The following is a 21,399-nucleotide window of genomic DNA, read 5'->3' on the forward strand; positions in this document are numbered from 1 at the left end:
GAGTATTAAAACCTTTTAAGACCTTTCTCCTTTAATGTAGGACATTTATCTGATGTCTTCTTGAGTATAGAACTTAATGTGGTAAGAGTATGACCTCAGTAGCCATAGAAATTTTTTTCTTCTTTCCAAATGTCCCAGGATGGATTCTCCTGCAAAATCCCAGGGCAGGGGGGAGCTAAGATGAAGCATAGAGAGGAGTGGAAGCTAGTTAGTCCCCCTGGAACAATTAATAACAAAAGGAACAACAAGTAAATAACCTGGAATAACTGTGGGGAGACAAATATGACTGTCCACTTATCATACACAACACCTGAATTGGGAGGAATGGCCCAAGATCACAGCATAAAATCTGTAATTAAAAACTGTGGAACTGAGCCAAGAGCCAAAGCCCCTCCCTCATGGAAGCCTGGCAGTGCTAGAGAGCAGCACTTCTAAACCAGCAAATGTACCTCAGTCCAGCTCCAACTGGGTTTTTAATGTTAACTGCTCAATACAGACTGTGAATCCCAAAAAAGCAAACAGAGGCTTTTGGAGACAACTGATCTTGGAGAGTCAGGGGACGTATCTGTCTTGAGACGGGGAGCCCAAAGGATCAGGTGCTATCTCTGGCTCATGGGTGAATCTGGGGGCTTTCTGTCCCTTTCTCTCTCTCTCTGAACCTGAGTGGCTCAATGGAGAAAGCCTCAACTGTTTTTAGCTCACAGAGCTCTGCAGTAGAGAAAGCCTCAGCCATTTTAAACTCACAGCACTCTGACACAGACAAGGGTGGAGATAGCAGAGTCAGAGAAACCAAGAATCTATTTATATGCAAATGACCCCTCTCTAGGGGGCATAGCTTCCCATGAAGAAAGACATGGGGCCCAGCTCTACTACTCACCTTTGGTTCAGGGCCAGACCCCAGAGACTGGGAGAGGAGAGCCACAGGCCATACCTCCTTACACCAGTCTGGAGTGACAGGCTGACAGGCACCACCTGCTGGGCAGAAAAGCACAGGGTGTGTCAATCCTCTAAGAAAAACCATCAGGGAAACCAAATACTGAATATTTCCTCTTTTTAGGACCTGAGTCTGCTCTCATCTAGGCAAACCGGATTGGGGTAATTAAGGAAACCAGATGCCTAGACAACAGAAACCTACAACCTACACTAAGAAAAATGAAGTTATGACCCAGTCAAAGGAACAAACTTACACTCCAACTGAGATACAGGAATTGAAACAACTAATGCTAAATCAATTCAAAAACTTTAGAGAAAATATGGCAAAAGAGATAAAGGCTATAAAGAAAACACTGGGCATACATAAGGCAGAAATTGAAAGTTCAAAAAACAACTGGCAGAATCTATGGACATAAAAGGCACAACACAAGGGACAAAAGACACAATGGAAACATACAACAGCAGATCTCAAGAGGCAGAAGAAAACACTCAGGAACTGGAGAACAAAGCACCTGAAAGCCTACACACAAAAGAACAGCTAGAGAAAAGAATGGAAAAATATCAGCAATGTCTCAGGGAACTGAATGACAACATGAAATGCATGAATCTACATGTCATGGGTGTCCCAGAAGGAAAGAAGGGAAAAGGGGCAGAAGCAAAATAAAGGAAATAATCAATGAAAATTTCCCATCTCTTATGAAAGACATAAAATTACAGATCCAAGAAGTGCAGCATACTCCAAACAGAATAGATCTGAATACGCCTATGCCAAGACACATAATAATCAGATTATCGAACATCAAAGACAAAGAGAGAATTTTGACAGCAGCAAGAGAAAAGCGATCCATCATATACAAAGGAAGCTTAATAAGACTATGTGTGGATCTCTCAGCAGAAACCATAGAGGCAAGAAGGAAGTAGTGTGATATATTTAAGATACTGAAAGAGAAAAACCACCAACCAAGAATCCTATATCCAGCAAAATTGTCCTTCAAATATGAGGGAGAGTTCAAAATATTCTCAGACAAACAGAAAATGAGAGAGTTTGTGAACAAGATAGCTGCTCTACAGGAAACACTAAAGGGAGATCTACAGACTGATAGAAAAAGGCAGGAGTGAGAAGTGTGGAACACAATTTTGGGATATGGTAGCACAGCAATGTAAGTACACTGAAAAAAGATAACTATGAATATGGTTGAAAGAGGAAGGTGAGGAGCATGTGGGACACCAGAAGAAAAGAGGAAAGATAAAGACTGGGACTGTATAACTCAGTGAAACCTAGAGTGTTCAACAATTGTGATAAAATGTACAAATACGTTTTTTCATGAGGGAGAATAACAGAATGTCAACCTTCCAAGGTGTTAAAAATAGGGAGGTATTGGGGGGAAAATACAATCAATGTAAAGTAAAGACTATAATTAATAGAATAATTGTATTATGCTTCCTTTAATGTAACAAAGGCAATATACCAAGGTAAACTCAGATAAGAAGGGGCCATAGTGGAGGGGTGTGAGACTCTTGGCAATGATGGTATTGTCTGACTCCTTATTCTATTTCGATCTAATGTTACCTTTCCTTTTGCTGTTTCCTAGCTGTCATGTTTTCTGTTTGTTTGTTTCTCTCTTTTCTCTTTTTCTTTTGCCTCTCTACCTTCTTTGACTCTTCTTCCCGATTTTGGAAGAAATGTAGATGTCCTTATAAAGATAGTGGTGAAGGTGGTGAACACATAAATATGTGACTATTCAGGGAACCATCAATTATTTACTTAGGATGGAATGTATGGCGTGTGAACAGCAAAAAAAAAGATTGATGATAAAATCTTGAGGGCAATATACTGAGTGAAATAAGCCAGACACATAAGGACAAATATTGCAGGGTCTCACTGATAGGAACTAATTATAATACATCAACTCATACACATGAAATATAAGTTACCAAGACATAGAATGAGGCTAAAGAATGGGGAGCAGCAGAATGTTCAACTAGGATGAACTTAAATATTTGGAAATGAACAGAGGTGATGGTAGCATGTTGTGAGAATAACTAACAGTAATGAATGGTGCATGAATGTGGTGGAAAGGGGAAGCTCAGAGTCATTTTTGTCACCAGAAAGAAAGTTGGAGGTTGAAAGATGGGAATCTTTAAAACAGTAAACCTTGTGGTGGGCAATGTCCAAGATTAACTGTACAAATATTAGAAATCTCTTTCATGAACCAGAACAAATGTATGACACTACAACTAGAAGTTATTAATAAAGGGGTGTTCTAGTTTGCTAATGCTATGAGAATGCAAAACACCAGAGATGGATTGACTTTTATAAAAGGGGGTTTATTTGGTTACACAGTTACACAGTCTTAAGGCCATCAAGTGTCCAAGGTAACACATCAGCAATTGAGTACCTCACTGGAGGATGGCCAATGGTGTCCGGGAAACCTCTATTAGCTGGGAAGGCATGTGGCTGCCATCAGCTCCAAATTTCTGGTTTCAAAATGGCTTTCTCCCAGGACGTTCCTCTCTAGGCTGCAGTTCCTCAAAAATGTCACTCTTAGTTGCACTTGGGATATTGGTCCTCTCTCAGCTTCTCTGGAGCAAGTCTGCTTTCAACAGCCATCTTCAAACTGTCTCTCATCTGCAGGTCCTGTGTTTTCTTCAAAGTGTCCCTCTTGGCTGTAGCTCCTCTTCCAAATGTCACTCACAGCTGCACTGAGTTCCTTCTGTTATGTCAACTCATTTATATGGCTCCACTGACCAACTTAGACCCACCCCAAGTGGGCGGAGCAACACCTCCATGGAAATTATCCAATCAGAGTCATCACCCACAGCTGGGTGGGGCGCATTCCAAAGAAACACTCAAAGAATTACAATCTAATCAACACTGATAATGTCTGCCCACACAAGATTACATCAAAGATAATGGCATTTGGGGGACACAATATATTCAAACTGGCACAAGGGGTATATAGGAAAAAATATATACCTATTGCAAACTACATACTACAGTTAGTAGTATTTCAACGTTCTTTCATAAACAATAACAAATGTACTACACCAATACTACAAGTCAACAATGGAGTTGGTTAGGGATATGGGAGGATGTGAGTTTCCTTTTCTTTCTTTTTATTTTTTTTCTTCTTTGTCTTTATTTCTTTTCTGGAGTAATGAAAATGTTCTAAAAGTTGAACAAAAATTAACCGTGGTGATGGATGCACAGCTGTATGATGATACTGGGGGCAACTGATTGTATACTTTGAATCTTTGGATAATTGTACAGTATGTGAACAATCACACACACACACACAAAATCCCGGGCTGAAGTACCAGGGAAACTAAAATCTATAGAATAATCTCTAAAAGAATGCAAGTTACCATTACAGGGCTTTCTGAGGGGTGGAGAATGGCTTATGAGGAACCACAAAACTTTCAATTAGTTCATATAAGAACAAAAGATGGCTCACTGAAGACACAAAAACTAGATCAAGAAAGAATCTGAGCAAATACATCTATCATTCCAACCATTCAAAGTTCCCTGATATAAGAAAAATACATAAATGTGTATATGTATATATTCATACCTATATATAAATGCATACTTACATGCATTTAAAAATATAAAAATGAATATCAGAGAATATACTATATGATGAAAATACAAAGGCATTATAGTTCTAGAAACAATAATAGTGATATTCCACAGATCAAATATTTGGAGCCATTCCAGGAAGATAAATTGACACAAGACATTTCACAGCCAAATACATGCAGGACAAATTCATGCGAACATGAAAACAATTTCACAGATACCCAAATCTCAGAAACAGCAAATATTAAGAGAAGTTGAGAGCCTTGGAATAAATAATTAAAGAAATTCTTATTCAAGAGCTAAAACAATAAGGTTTTGTTCTCTTCCTTCCTTTGCTGAGCCCCAATCAGCAACAGCTTTCATAGAAGAGAAAAGGCTTTCTAGAGAGAGCTCTCAGAGCTAGGTAGTAGTTTTCTTAACATTGGCTGCAATTAGAATTGCCTGAGAAGGCGTTTAAAAATCCCAATGCCCAGGCCTCATCCCAGACCAACTAAATCATATTTAGATGTAGGGCCCAGACTGCAGTATTTTTTAAAGCTCCCCATGTGAATCCAATATTTATTCAAAGTGTGAACCACTGTCCTAAAATGAATGTTAAGGCTCAGGAAGAAAGCAGAACACCATCTAAAGAAATTCCAAATGTCTACCAGGAAAAGGAAGGAAGGGAAAGGAAGAAGAAAGAAATATTAATATCAAATATAAGCCTTTCTGAAGTACAATTTCCAGCCAGAATATTCAGAGATTTTAAGGGACCAGAGATGCACAGTGCTTGCTTTTAGCAAGCTGCCTCTTTAAGTAGGTGGAGGTCACAGGCACAGACTTGTAATTGAGAATGTACCAAAACCCACACTGGCTCAAAAAGTGGGTCTGTGGACTCAAATATCATCACAGGACAACAGCACAAAAGAAATGGAAAAAGATATGGCAGACAATACAAACAAAAAGAAACAGGCAGAAGTAGAACTTAAGGCAAAAAGAAAACATTAATAGGGATAAAATGGAAGATTATATAATAATAAAAGGAACAATTCAAGAGGAGGAAACAATCATAATTATATAGGTACCTAAACATACAGCCTTGATATATATAAAGAAAAGATGGGCTCAAATACAAGGAGAATTTGAAAAACCCTCAGTAATTTGGGGAAAATTTTAACCCACATATAACAGACACCAAAAGATTAAGAAAAAAAATTGAGAATATAAAGTTTTGTCAAACAAAATTAGCAAGTGTGATATTAAAAAATGTAACATAAACACTGAAAATTTTTTCAAATATACATGGACCATTTATAAAAATTAACCACATACAAGGTAACAAAGGAAAAGCCAAAAAATGTCAAAGAGTTGCATCACACACACCATGTTCTCTAATCTCAGAATTAATTAGGTACCAGCAAGCAAAAACAATACCCCTTTTAGGGGGAAAAAAAGCATACAATTGAAAACTTAAAAGTGCGGTTCCAAATAACTCATAGACAATCTCAATAGCAATAATAAAATGTTAAGAATTAAACAATGCAAGTACCTTTCACGGCATATAGCTGAAATGGTATTAGAGTTTAATTACAGACATAAATACATATATTACAGAACAAAAAAGATTAAAGATAAATAAATTGTGTTCAGTTCAACATGCTGGGATAAGAAGAAGAAAGTAAATATACAAGATAAGGGTAGAAGGAAATTTTTAAAAAGATAATCGAAGACATTAAATAGAAAAGAATGAGCGAAAGCAAACCAAAACAAAGATTTTTAAGCAATGAAATCAACCCACTTCTAAGACGACTTACAGAAAAAAAGAGAAATATATAACTAAACAATATTGGGGATGAAAAAAGAAATAAAACTTAGGTACAGTAAAGATTGTAAAAAAATTTGAAATATAATTTTCCAGAAAGATAGAGATTACCAAATTGACTCAAGAAGAACAGAATTACACAGTAATCATTAAATAAATAGATTTATCCAACAAAGTCTTTTCTCTTAAAACACCATGACCACAGGTGGGGCAAGATGGTGGAATGGTGAGCTGTATGTTTTAGTTACTCCTCCAGGAAGGAGGTAGAAAGCCAGGAACTGCATGGACTGGACACTACAGAGCAATTTGACTTTGGTCATACTTCATACAACACTCATGAACACGTCGAACTGCTGGGTGAAATCTGTAAGTTTTTGCAGCTAGGGGACCCGCGCCCCTCCCTGCCAGGCTCAATCCCGTAGGAGGAGGGGCTGTCAGCACCGGAAAGGAGAAGGGAGAACTGCAGTGGCAGCTCTTATCAGAAATTCATTCTACTGATCCAAACTCCAACCATAGATAGACTGAGACCACACACCAGAGAATCTGAGAGCAGCCAGCCCAGCAGAGAGGAGACAGGCATAGCAAAAAACAGCAAGAAAAACTCCAAAATAAAAGTGGAGGATTTTTGGACTTCTGGGGAACATAGAAAAGGGAAGGGCAGAGCTCAGGCTCTGAGGCTCATATGCAAATCCCAAAGACATACTGATCTCTCTGCTCCCTGGATCTTTCCTTAATGGCCCTAATTGCTTTGTCTCTTAGCGCTCAATAACCCGTTACATCTGCGAGGAGGGCTTATTTTTTTTTATCTTTTTTTTTCTGTTTCTAAAACAATTACTCTAAGAAGCCCAATACAGAAAGCCTCAAAGACTTGCAATTTGGGCAGGTCAAGACAAGAGCAGAACTAAGAGAGCTCTGAGACAAAAGGCAATAATCCAGTGGCTGAGAAAATTCACTTAACACCACAATTTTCCAAGAAAAGGGGGGTGTCCACTCACAGCCATCATCCTGGTGGACAGGAAACACTCCTGCGCATCGCCAGCCCCACAGCCCAGAGCTGCCCCAGACAACCCAGTGTGATGGAAGTGCTTCAAATAACACGCACACACCACAAAACTGGGCGTGGACATTAGCCTTCCCTGCACCCTCAGCTGGTTGTCCCAGAGTTGGGAAGGTGGAGCAGTGTGAATTAACAAAGCCCCATTCAGCCATCATTTCAGCAGACTGAGAGCCTCCCTACACAGCTCAGCAGCCCAGAACCACCCTGGGGGAACGTCACTCACCTGTGACATAGCACAGTCATCCCTCAAAAGAGGACCAGGGGGTGCACAGCCTGGAAGAGGGGCCACTTGCAAGTCTCAGGAGCCATACGCCAATACCAAGGACTTGTGGGTCAGTGGCAGAGACAAACTGTGGCAGGACTGAACTGAAGGATTAGGCTATTGCAGCAGCCTTAAAACTCCAGGAACACCAGGGAGATTTGATTGCTAGAGCCACCCCCCTCCCTGACCGCCCAGACACACACCCCATATACAGGGCAGGGAACACCAACTACACAAGCAAGCTTGGTACACCAATTGGACCCCACAAGACTCACTCCCCCACTCACCACAAAGGCAAAGCAGGGGAGAACTGGCTTGTGGAGAACAGGTGGCTTGTGGACGCCACCTGCTGGTTAGTTAGAGAAAGTGTACACCACGAAGCTATAGATCTCATAAATTAGAGATAAGGACTTCAATTGGTCTACAACCTTATCAAGTTCAGCAAATGTCAAGAGGGCAAAAACAACAGAAAATTATAAAGCATATGAAAAAAACTAGACAATATGGATAACCCAAGCCCAAGCACCCAAATCAAAAGACCAGAAGAGACACAGCACCTAGAGCAACTAATCAAAGAACTAAAGATGAACAATGAGACCATAGTATGGGATACAAAGGATATCAAGAAGACCCTAGAAGAGCATAAAGAAGACATTGCAAGACTAAATAAAAAAATGGATGATCTTATGGAAATTAAAGAAACTGTTGACCAAATTAAAAAGATTCTGGACACTCATAGTACAAGACTAGAGGAAGTTGAACAATGAATCAGTGACCTGGAAGATGACAGAATGGAAAATGAAAGCATAAAAGAAAGAATGGGGAAAAAAATTAAAAAAAAATCAAAATGTACCTCAGGGATATGATAGATAATATAAAGCGTCCAAATAAAAGACTCATTGGTGTTCCAAAAGGGGAAGAAAAGTGTAAAGGTCTAGGAAGAGTATTCAAAGAAATTGTTGGGGAAAACTTCCCAAATCTTCTAAACAACATAAATACACAAATCATAAATGCCCAGCAAACTCCAAATAGAATAAATCCAAATAAACCCACTGCGAGACATATTCTGATCACACTGTCAAACACGGAAGAGAAGGAGCAAGTTCTGAAAGCAGCAAGAGAAAAGCAATTCACCACATACAAAGGAAACAGCATAAGACTAAGTAGTGACTACTCAGCAGCCACCATGGAGGCAAGAAGGCAGTGGCATGATATATGTAAAATTCTGAGTGAGAAAAATTTCCAGCCAAGAATTCTTTATCCAGCAAAGCTCTCCTTCAAATTTGAGGGAGAGCTTAAATTTTTCACAGACAAACAAATGCTGAGAGAATTTGCTAACAAGAGACCTGCCCTACTGGAGATACTAAAGGGAGCCCTACAGACAGAGAACAAAGAAAGGACAGAAAGACTGGAGAAAGGTTCAGTACTAAAGAGATTCGGTATGGGTACATTAAAGGATATTAATAGAGAGAGGGGAAAAATATATATGACAAACATAAATCAAAGGATAAGATGGCTGATTCAAGAAATGCCTTCATGGTTATAACATTGAATGTAAATGTTAAACTCCCCAATTAAAAGATATAGATTCATAGAATGGATTTAGAAAAAATGAACCATCAATATGTTGCATACAAGAGACTCATCTTAGACACAGGGACACAAATAATTTGAAAGTGAAAGGATGGAAAAAAATATTTCATGCAAGCTACAGCCAAAAGAAAGCAGGTGTAGCAATATCAATCTCAGATAAAATAGTCTTTAAATGCAGGGATGTTTTGAAAGACAAAGAAGGCCACTACATACTAATAAAAGGGGCAATTCAACAAGAAGAAATAACAATCATAAATGGTTATGCACCCAATCAAAGTGCCACAAAATGCATGAGAGAAACACTGGCAAAACTAAAGGAAGCAATTGATGTTTTCACAATAATTGTGGAAGAATTCAACACATCTCTCTCTCCTATACATAGATCAACCAGACCGAAGACCAATAAGGAAATTAAAAACCTAAACAATATGATAAATGAATTAGATTTAACAGACATATATAGAACATTACATCCCAAATCACCAGGATACGCATACTTCTCTAGTGCTCACGGAACTTTCTCCAGAATAGATCATATGCTGGGACATAAAACAAGGCTCAATAAATTTCAAAAGATTGAAATTATTCAAAGCACATCCTCTGACCAAAATGGAATACAATTAGAAGTCAATAACCATCAGAGACTTAGAAAATTCACAAATATCTGGAAGTTAAACAACACACTCCTAAACAATCAGTGGGTTAAAGAAGAAATAGCAAGAAAAATTGCTAAATATATAGAGACAAATTAAAATGAGAACACAACATACCAAAACCTATGGGATGCAGCAAAAGTAGTACCGAGGGGGAAATTTATAGCACTAAATGCATATATTAAAAAGGAAGAAGGAGCCAAAATCCAAGAACTATTGTATCAACTGCAGAAGCTAAAAAATGAACAGCAAACCAATCCTAAACCAAGTAGAAGAAAAGAAATAACAAGGATTAAAGCAGAAATAAATGACATAGAGAACAAAAAAACAATAGAGAGGATAAATATCACCAAAAGTTGGCTCCTTGAGAAGATCAACAAGATTGACAAGCCCCTAGCTAGACTGACAAAATCAAAAAGAGAGAAGACCCATATAAAAAAATAATGAATGAAAAAGGTGACATAACTGCAGATCCCGAAGAAATTAAAAAAATTATAAGAGGATACTATGAACAACTGTATGGCAACAAACTGGATAATTTAGAGGAAATGGACAATTTACTGGAAACATATGAACAACCTAGACTGACCACAGAAGAAATAGAAGACCTCAACCAGCCCATCACAAGCAAAGAGATCCAATCAGTCATCAAAAATCTTCCCACAAATAAATGCCCAGGGCCAGATGGCTTCACAGGGGAATTCTACCAAACTTTCCAGAAAGAACTGACACCAATCTTACTCAAACTCTTTCAAAACATTAAAGAAAATGGAACACTACCTAACTCATTTTATGAAGCTAACATCAATCTAATACCAAAACCAGGCAAAGATGCTACAAAAAAGGAAAACTACCGGCCAATCTCCCTAATGAATATAGATGCAAAAATCCTCAACAAAATACTTGCAAAGCGAATCCAAAGACACATTAAAAAAATCATACACCATGACCAAGTGGGGTTCATTCCAGGCATGCAAGGATGGTTCAACATAAGAAAATCAATCAATATATTACCACACATTAGCAATTCGAAAGGGAAAAATCAAATGATCATCTCAATAGATGCTGAAAAAGCATTTGACAAAATCCAACATCCCTTTTTGATAAAAACACTTCCAAAGGTAGGAATTGAAGGGAACTTCCTCAATATGATAAAGAGCATATATGAAAAACCCACAGCCAGCATAGTACTCAATGGTGAGAGACTGAAAGCCTTCTCTCTAAGATCAGGAACAAGACAAGGATGCCCGCTATCACCACTGTTATTCAACATTTTGCTGGAAGTGCTAGCCAGGGCAATCCGGCAAGACAAAGAAATAAAAGGCATCCAAATTGGAAAAGACAAAGTAAAACTGTCATTGTTTGCAGGTGATATGATCTCATATCTGGAAAACCCCGAGAAATCGACGATACAGCTACTAGAGCTAATAAACAAATTTGCAAAGTAGTGGGATACAAGATTAATGCACATAAGTCAGTAATGTTTCTATATACTAGAAATGAACAAACTGAAGAGACACTCAAGAAAAAGATATCATTTTCAATAGCAACTAAAAAAATCAAGTACCTAGGAACAAACTTAACCAAAGATGTAAAAGACCTATACAAAGAAAACTACATGACTCGACTAAAAGAACTAGAAATGGACCTTAAGAGATGGAAAAATATTCCATGTTCATGGATAGGAAGGCTAAATATCATTAAGATGTCAGTTCTACCCAAACTCATCTACAGATTCAATGCAATCCCAATCAAAATTCCAACAACCTACTTTGCAGACTTGGAAAAGCTAGTTATCAAATTTATTTGGAAAGGGAAGATGCCTCGAATTGCTAAAGACACTCTAAAAAAGAAAAACGAAGTGGGAGGACTTACACTCCCTGTCTTTGAAGCTTATTTTAAAGCCACAGTTGTCAAAACAGCATGGTACTGGCACAAAGATAGACATATAGATCAATGGAATCAGATTGAGAATTTGGAGATAGACCCCCAGATCTAGGGCCAGCTGATCTTTGATAAGGCCCCCAAAGTCACTGAACTGGGTCCTGATGGTCTTTTCAACAAATGGGGCTGGGAGAGTTGGATATCCACATCCAAAAGAATGAAAGAGGACCCCTACCTCACACCCTACACAAAAATTAACTCAAAATGGACGAAAGATCTCAATATAAAAGAAAGTACCATAAAACTCCTAGAAGATAATGTAGGAAAACATCTTCAAGACCTTGTATTAGGCGTCCACATCCTAGACTTTACACCCAAAGCACAAGCAACAAAAGAAAAAATAGATAAATGGGAACTCCTCAAGCTTAGAAGTTTCTGTACCTCAAAGGAATTTCTCAAAAAGGTAAAGAGGCAGCCAACTCAATGGGAAAAAATTTTTGGAAACCATGTATCTGACAAAAGACTGATATCTTGCATATATAAAGAAATCCTACAACTCAATGACAATAGTACAGACAGGCCAATTATAAAATGGGCAAAAGATATAAAAAGACAGTTCTCTGAAGAGGAAATACAAATGGCCAAGAAACACATGAAAAAATGTTCAGCTTCACTAGCTATAGAGAGATGCAAATTAAGAACACAATGAGATACCACCTCACACAGATTAGAATGGCTGCCATTAAACAAACAGGAAACTACAAATGCTGGAGGGGATGTGGAGAAATTGGAATTCTTATTCATTGTTGGTGGGACTGTACAATGGTTCAGCCACTCTGGAAGTCAGTCTGGCAGTTCCTTAGAAAACTAGATATAGAGTTACCCTTCGATCCAGCGATTGCACTTCTCGGTATATACCCGGAAGATCGGAAAGCAGTGACACGAACAGATATCTGCACGCCAATGTTCATAGAAGCATTATTCACAATTGCCAAGAGATGGAAACAACCCAAATGTCCTTCAACAGATGAGTGGATAAATAAAATGTGGTATATACACACGATGGAATACTACACGGCAGTAAGAAGGAACGATCTCGTGAAACATATGACAACATGGATGAACCTTGAAGACATAATGCTGAGCTAAATAAGCCAGGCACAAAAAGAGAAATATTATATGCTACCACTGATGTGAACTTTGAAAAATGTAAAACAAATGGTTTATAATGTAGAATGTAGGGGAACTAGCAATAGAGAGCAATTAAAGAAGGGGGAACAATAATCCAAGAAGAACAGATAAGCTATCATGGGTAAATTTAATGTTCTGGGAATACCCAGGAATGACTATGGTCTGTTAATTTCTGATGGGTATAGTAGGAACAAGTTCACAGAAATGTTGCTGTATTAGGTAACTTTCTTGGGGTAGAGTAGGGACATGTTGGAAGTAAAGTATTTATTTTAAGTTAATTGTCTTGTTCTTACTCCCTTTTTATGTTCTCTTTGAAACGTTCTTTTATTGTATGTTTTTTTATTATTTTTTTATTATTTTTATTTATTTTTTATTTTTTTATTTTTCATACAGTTGATTTAAAAAAAGAGTTTAAAAAAACAAGGAAAAAAATATGTAGAGCCCCCTTGAGGAGCCTGTGGAGAATGCAGAGGTGTTGGCCTACCCCACCTCGATGGTTGCTAACAAGACCACAGACATAGGGGACTGGTGGTTTGATGGATTGAGCCCTCTACCACAGGATTTACCCTTGGGAAGACTGTTGCTGCAAAGGAGAGGCTAGGCCTCCCTATAATTGTGCCTAAGAGCCTCCTCCCAAGTGCCTTTTTGTTGCTTAGATGTGGCCCTCTCTCTCTACCTAAGCCAACTTGAAAGGTGAAATCACTGCCCTCCCCGCTACGTGGGATCAGACACCCAGGGGAGTGAATCTCCCTGGCAACGTGGAATATGACTCCCGGGGAGGAATGTAGACCCGGCATCATGGGATGGAGAATATCTTCTTGACCAAAAGGGGGATGTGAAAGGAAATGAAATAAGCTTCAGTGGCAGAGAGATTCCAAAAGGAGCTGAGAGGTCACTCTGGGGGGTACTCTTATGCACAATTTAGATAACCCTTTTTAGGTTCTAAAGAATTGAGGTAGCTGGTAGTGGATACCTGAAACTATCAAACTACAACCCAGAACCCATGAATCTCGAAGACAATTGTACAAAAATGTAGTTTATGAGGGGTGACAATGGGATTGGGAAAGCCATAAGGACCACACTCCCCTTTGTCTAGTTTATGGATGGATGAGTAGAAAAATAGGGGAAGGAAACAAACAAACAAACAGACAAAAGTACCCAGTGCTCTTTTTTACTTTAATTGCTCTTTTTCACTTTAATTATTATTCTTGTTATTTTTGTGTGTGTGCTGATGAAGGTGTCAGGGATTGATTTAGGTGATGAATGTACAACTATGTAACGGTACTGTGAACAATCTAATGTAACATTTGTTTTGTATGACTGCATGGTATGTGAATATATCTCAATAAAATGAAGATTAAAAAAAAAACAAAAAAAAACACCATTACCAGAAAGTTTTTCAGGCCAAGTTTCCCAACCTTGCAAAAAAATAAAATAGCCGTTTTAAGCTAAGATGAAGAAAAACAAGATCTAGTGGTGAGTTTTTAGTGTAAAAACCATCACAGATAGTGATTTTGCAGCATTTAATGAAATTGAAGATGCCTACAAGCTAAGACCCAACAATTCCAATTCTAGGCATTTACACGGGGGACATTCTCAAACATCCCAAGCAATAACGTACATGACTGCTGCAACATCCTCTGCAATAGCAAAAATTGGAAGTCTCTTAAATATTCTTCAAAAAGAAAATAGATACAGATATATTGTGGTACATTCATACAATAGAATGTTAATCAGCAGGTAAAATAAATGAAATGGAGCTATGTATACTGACATGGATATATCTCAGAAATATATCAAATGAAAAAGACAGTTCATAATGATGCCTACAACTACGATAACATTTAGGTAAAATTTTAAAAATACGAAATGACAACATACACTGCTTATGGGCTGGGCATATACAAATATAATAATATGTAAAATTGGGAATAAAATATTTGTAAAAGTGATTTTCTCTAGAGAGTAAAGAAGAGTTTAATGATAATGTTTTTTTCTATAATATCAAATCTGAGGAAAATAAAGCAAAATCTTAATTTTATAAAGCTGAATGATAGAGAAATAATAATCATGCTATTCTATATTCTTTTCCAGTGTTTGAAATATTTCATAAAATGTTAAGAAAATAAAACAATGTAATTTAGGCAAGTTAAGTGTATTTGCAATTTGCTATTTTTTAAATATGCCATGCTTTGAAATTACATTTTAATCTTGGTATATTAAATAATCCTCAAGTATCAAAAATCTCTCTGTTGTTAATGTCAAGGTTTCTTATGATTTATTTGCATAGCTCTTTTTATGGTAATATCTGAAATTTCTATCCTGTTATTCAATAAATATTCTTATTGTACTCCATGATATGTTTTTTTCTTTATTTCTTAATATTGAAAAATTCTGAACATCGAGAGTAAGGGAATAATAGCCCAATACTTGCATGAGTTGTTGAGATGCAATCAAATCTCTCTTCATTAGTTGATACTCTCTTCTAATGTTTTGAGGAAATTAACGTCTATCTATAAGCACTCAGTGATGAAAGATAATTATGGTAAGTACTAGGAGACAATTGTATAAACCATGAGATGCATATTAATTAACTGCTGATGATTTAATAGTAATGCATTAGTCTACTTGTGTTTGGAAAAAGAAGAAGAGGTAATAAAACTTGCTGCCATCCTGAAAAACGTTTTGCTCCTTAATTGACATCTATCTGGCACCTATTAAAATTATACAATTTTTTGCAGGAGTAATATCCAAAATACTTAAAATGCACATCTATATGTATTGAGATGGAAAGTTGACTACAATATATGGTTGAAAATTAAAGCAGATTACAGAGTGGTAGATATAATGCAATCCTATCTGTGTCCATACCTATCCATCCATCTATCCATCCATCCATCCTTCCATGAATCCATTCATTTGCAGCAACTGATACACCAAATTTTTAACAATGGTTATCTCTAAGGAATGTTTTATTAGAGTGGGAATGAGAGTTTCACTTCTGATTTTATATACTTCTTTTATATTGTTCGAAATTTTTATAAATAGCATTTTTTAAGCTTTGTAACTTTCTCATATTTACTTTTTTGTTATAGCTCTGTTTCCCCACAGTGAGTATCAATAAACCCCTAAATAAGGAAGGTCTATATTCATGTCTGTTAGAATAATAAAGAATGGTTAATCTGAGAAGACTTCTTCCTATGTTCTAGCCAGGAATTGGGAGAGACAGAAAAACTTCAAGTGACAAAACCTGGGTGGGTTACACAGGTACTGCAACTGTCATTGGTAAAGTTGTATTTCTTAAACTGGCTGGCCCATATAGGAGTGATTATTCTGTTGTTTCTGGGTTTTTTGTTTGTTTTTGGTTGTGGTTTGAGCTATATGTAACCCCAGAAAATATGTCCTTAAATCTAATCCATTCCTGTGGGTGTGAACACATTGTAAGTAGGAAATTTTGATGAAGTTACTTCAGTTAAGGTGTGACCCACCTCAATCAGGATGAGTTTTAATCCTATTACTGTAGTACTTTATAAGCGGAAGGAAATTTGGACAGAGAGAGAAAGCTGCAGGAAAGAAGAGGCTGGACATCAAAGGAACCTAGAAGAGAAGGGAGAGATCAGGAGGTGCTTCTATGTGACAGAGGATCCAAGGATCACTGGCAGCCAGTAGCAGAATGCCAGTCTTAGACCTTCTTTTAGCCTCAAAATGTGAGCAAATGAATTCCCATTATTTAATCCAAACCATTGCATTGGTATTTGCTTGGGCAGCTTAGAAAACGGAAACATTTTGCAACCTTTTATTTTGAACTTAAAGCTAACAGAAAAGTGGGAATAGTTTTTCTTGTGATCCACGATCTGATCAGGGTCACGTGTTGCGTTTAATTGTCAGAAGTATTTGTATGATTGTTTCATCAAGAGTAGATTCAGAGTAAAGCTTTTGACATTTATGGTGTGATACATAAAATAATGATATGTCTTATAAGGAACAGCATCTTAGATTCAACTAAATATAGTTTTAATCCCTTCTATTTGCTCTGCTAGCATTCTTTTACAGGTGGTTAACACTTTGTCCCTTCATCCATTAATCAAATATTGTGGTGCCAACATTAAATTGGTAAATACAGACATGTTCTCATTATTAGTTTCCTATTGTTACTTCAACAAATTACTACAAACCTAGTCCCTTTAAACAACACAAACATATTTTCTTATGGTTCTGGAGGTCAGAAATCCAAAATAGATTTCACTGGGCTAAAGTTCAGGTGTCACCAGGGCTATATTCCTTCTGACGGTTCCAGGGGGAGAATCCGTTTCCTTTCTTTTGCCAGCTTCTAGAAGTTAACTACATTCCACTGATATGTATTTTGATAATAAAAATATTTATAATAAAAAATATTTAGCCAGTATGGCCCAGGTATTAACAATCAGAAAAGCAAATGGACCAATCAGAGCAGAACATGGCCATAAACAATGGACAAATAAGAACCTACACTTAAGGGACTAAGGAAAAGTGGAAGTAGTCAACATTTCCTTGCTATAAATGGACCTGCTATATCATTTGCTAGCAATGCCTCTCAAATTTTAGTATGCATATGAGTCATAGCATTGATGAAATGCAGGGTCTGATTCAGTAGGTCTAGAGTGGGAAATAAAACCTTGATGTTCAAAATGCGGTCTTCAAGTGACATTATCTACACAGCAACATAAGACATGCCCCAAAAAAGTCTCCCCTCAGAATCAGCTAATAAAAGGACAAATTCCACTTGCTTAGAACTCTGGAGGATGATGAAACTGGAGAAAGACTCTACAAACCCTGAACTGAAGAAAAAGAAAACTAATCTCCAAGATCAGGTAGGAAATTTCCATCCCAGACCTGCCAGTCCAGACCCCTCCCCCTCATCCAGATCTGCACAGCATAGGAGTCATGCAGAGGTAACTGACCTAGGTGCCTTTTGCTGCAAAAGACAATGTGTGAGGATAAAAAAGAATTTGAAAGTAAAAAAAGAAACATAACAGAAATTATGGGTATGAAAGCACAAAAATAGAGACTTAAAATATCCAAGAGGCACACAATGGCAGATTTGAACAGGCAGAAGAAAGAATGAACAAATAGAAGACAGGACAATCAAAATAGTACAGTCAGAAGAACAGATGGAGAAAAGAATAGAAAAAAATTGAGCAGTGTCTCAGGGATTTGAATGACAGCATGAAATGTTCAAATATGCATCATGGGTGTCCCAGAAGAAAAAAGGCAAAGGGACAAAAAGAATATTGGGGAAATAATGGCTGAAAATTTCCCAACACTTATGAAAGACATAAATATACATGTACAAACAGTACAATGTACTTCCAACACAGATATTCCTAATAGACCTACTCCAAGACACATGCTAATCAGAATGTGAAACACCAAAAATTAAGAGAGAATTCTAAAAATAACAAGAGAAAAGTGATTGACCAAATACAAAGGATACTCAATAAGACTGAGTGCCAATTTCTGATCAGAAACCATGGAGGTGAGAAGGTAGTGGTATGAGATATATACATGGTACTGAAAGAGAAAAACTGGCAGCCAAAATATTTTATGTTGTAAATTGTCCTTCAAAAATGACAGAGAGTTTAAAATATTCACTGATAAATGGAAACTGAGAGAGTTCATCAACAAAAGATCTGCCCTACAAGAATTATTAAAGGGAGTTCTGCAGGTTGAAAGGAAAAGATAGGAGAGAGAGGCTTGGAATAGTGTGAAGAAATGAAGATCTTCAATAAGGGTAACTAAAAGGGTAAATACAAAACCAAATAGTATTTCATCCTCAATATACAACTCTACTCATTAATTCCTGTAAGAGTTAGAATACAATTGAACAAGCAAAAGGTATACTTCCTGATCATGGACATGGAAAATATAAAGAGGTAAAGTGGAACAGAAACAACAGGAAGAGAGGAAGTAGAGGGATATGGAAGCAGAGACATGTATGTGATAGAAGCTAAACTGGTATCTTTTCAAATTATAGTTGTACATTGTGCAATACAACTTCAGGGAAACCACAAAAAAAATACTTTCAAAATATACAGAAACAGAAATTAGAAAGGGATTGTTCAGATACTCATGAAAGATCAGCTATATAGAAAATAAGGTTACAATAAAAGGAAAAGAGAGATAAAAATATGACATATAAAAACCGAAGGACAAAATGGCTGAAGTAAGTACTGTATTTAAAGTATTAACCAGAATGTTAATAGATTAAACTCCACAATAAAAAGAAACAGATCTACAGAATGCATAAAAAAGCATTATCCAACTATATGTTGTTTACAAGACGAATCTTATACCTAAAGACACAAATAGATTGAAAGTGAAAGAATGGAAAAGGATTACATGCAAATAGTAACCAAAAAAGAACTGGGAGAGCTATACTAATATGTTCCAGTTTGCTAATGCTGCCATTTTGCAAAATACCAGAAATGGATTGGGTTTTATAAAGGGGGTTTATTTGGTTACACAGTTACAGTCTGAATGCCATAAAGTGTCCATCAACAAAGGGTACCCTCACTGGAGAAAGGCCATTGGCATCTGGAAAACCTCTGTTAGCTGGGAAGGCACGTGGCTGTGTCTGCTTGCTCATAGGTTGCATTTCAAAATGGTGTTCTCCAAAATATCTCTAAGCTGCAGCTTCTCAGGACAAATTCTGGGCTAGTACCTCCAAAGCATCAGCAAAACTCTCTTTCAATGGCCATCTTTAAAATGTCTGTAAGTTGCAGCAGCAAGTTCCTTCTGTCTGAGCTCTTATATAGGGATCTAGTAAACTAATCAAGGCCCACGCTGAATGGGTGTGACCACACCTCCATGGAAATTATCTAATCAGAGTTATCACCTACAGTTGGATGGGTCACATCTCTACGGAAACAACCTAATCCAAAGGTTCCAATGTAATCAACACAAATATGTCTGCCCCCACAAAATTGCATCAAAGAATATGGCTTTTGATGGGACATAATATATCCAAACTAGCACATAATATAAGACAAAATAGACTTTCAGTCAAAAACTGTTATAAGATACAAAGAAGGACACTATGTATTAATAAATGGGCCATCAGCCAAGAATAATAATCATAAATATTTATTCAGGTAACCATAGTGCCACAAAATAATGAGGCAAACACTGACAAAACTGAACGGAGAGATGGACATCTCTTCAAAAGTAATGACTTCAATGTACTACTCTCATCAATAGACAGAGCATCTAAACAGAACATAAATAAGGAAATAGAGGACTTGAATAATATGATAAATGAACTAGGCCTAATGAACATATACAGAACATTGCACCCCAAAACAGGAGGGTATAAATTCTTCTCATGTGTTAATGGATCATTCTCCAGGACAGACCACATGTTGGGTCACAAAACAAGTCTAAATAAATTTTAAATGATTGAAATTATATACTTACATTTTAACAGAAGAAAGAGCTAAAATAAAAAATGTAATTGCACACCTGGAGGAACTAGAAAAGAACAGCAAAGTAACCCCAAAGCAAGCAGAAGGAAAGAAATAACAAAGATTTGAGCAGAAATAAATGAAATAGAGAATAAAAAACAGTAGAGAGCTTTAACAAAACCAAAAGTTGATTCTTTGAAAAGAGCAATAAAATTGGCAAACCCTTAACTAGATTGGCAAAGAAAAAAGAGAGAAGGCACAAATAAATAAAATCAAAAATGAGAGTGGGTCATTACTACTGATGCCACAGAAATAAAAAGGACCATAAGAGGATACTATGAACAACTGTATGCCAACAAATTAGACAACCTAGATTAAACGGACAAATTCCTAGAAACACACAACTACCTATACCAACACATGAAAAAAAGAAAAGATAGCAACAAACAAATAACTAGTAAACAGAATGAATCAGTAATGAAAAACCTCCCAAAAAAGAAAAGTCCCACACCAGATGGCTTCACACATGAATTTTACAAAACATTCCAAAAAGAATTAGCAACACAAAATCTATGTTTTCTGTAGCACACTATATAATTTCATTTGTATGGTCAGTTTATTCAAACACCATAATTACATTGAAGCTTGAATATGGGGTGAGATCTAGTTTGTTTGTACAGGTTAGTGTAAAGCCCCCAATACCTTCCAAAGTAATTTGGGCAGAGAATAAAAAGTATTTGCAAAGCCCCCTTGAAGGACTGGGGAAAATATGGAAATATTAAATTTCCCCACCTGGGAAATTCCTGATGTTCTTTCAAGCATTGGGAACTACCAGTTTATCAAGCTGAGCCCTTGATCTTGGGGTTTGCCCTTATGAAGCTTGTTGTTGCAAAGGAGAAGCTAAGTCTATAATTGTGCCCAAGAGTCACCCCCAGAGAACCCCTTTTTTTGCTCAGATGTGGCCTCTCATTCTCTAAGCCAACACTGCAGGTAAACTCATTCCCCT

Source organism: Choloepus didactylus, chromosome 9 (assembly GCF_015220235.1).
Source record: "Choloepus didactylus isolate mChoDid1 chromosome 9, mChoDid1.pri, whole genome shotgun sequence".
Classification (NCBI taxonomy): Eukaryota; Metazoa; Chordata; class Mammalia; order Pilosa; family Megalonychidae; genus Choloepus; species Choloepus didactylus.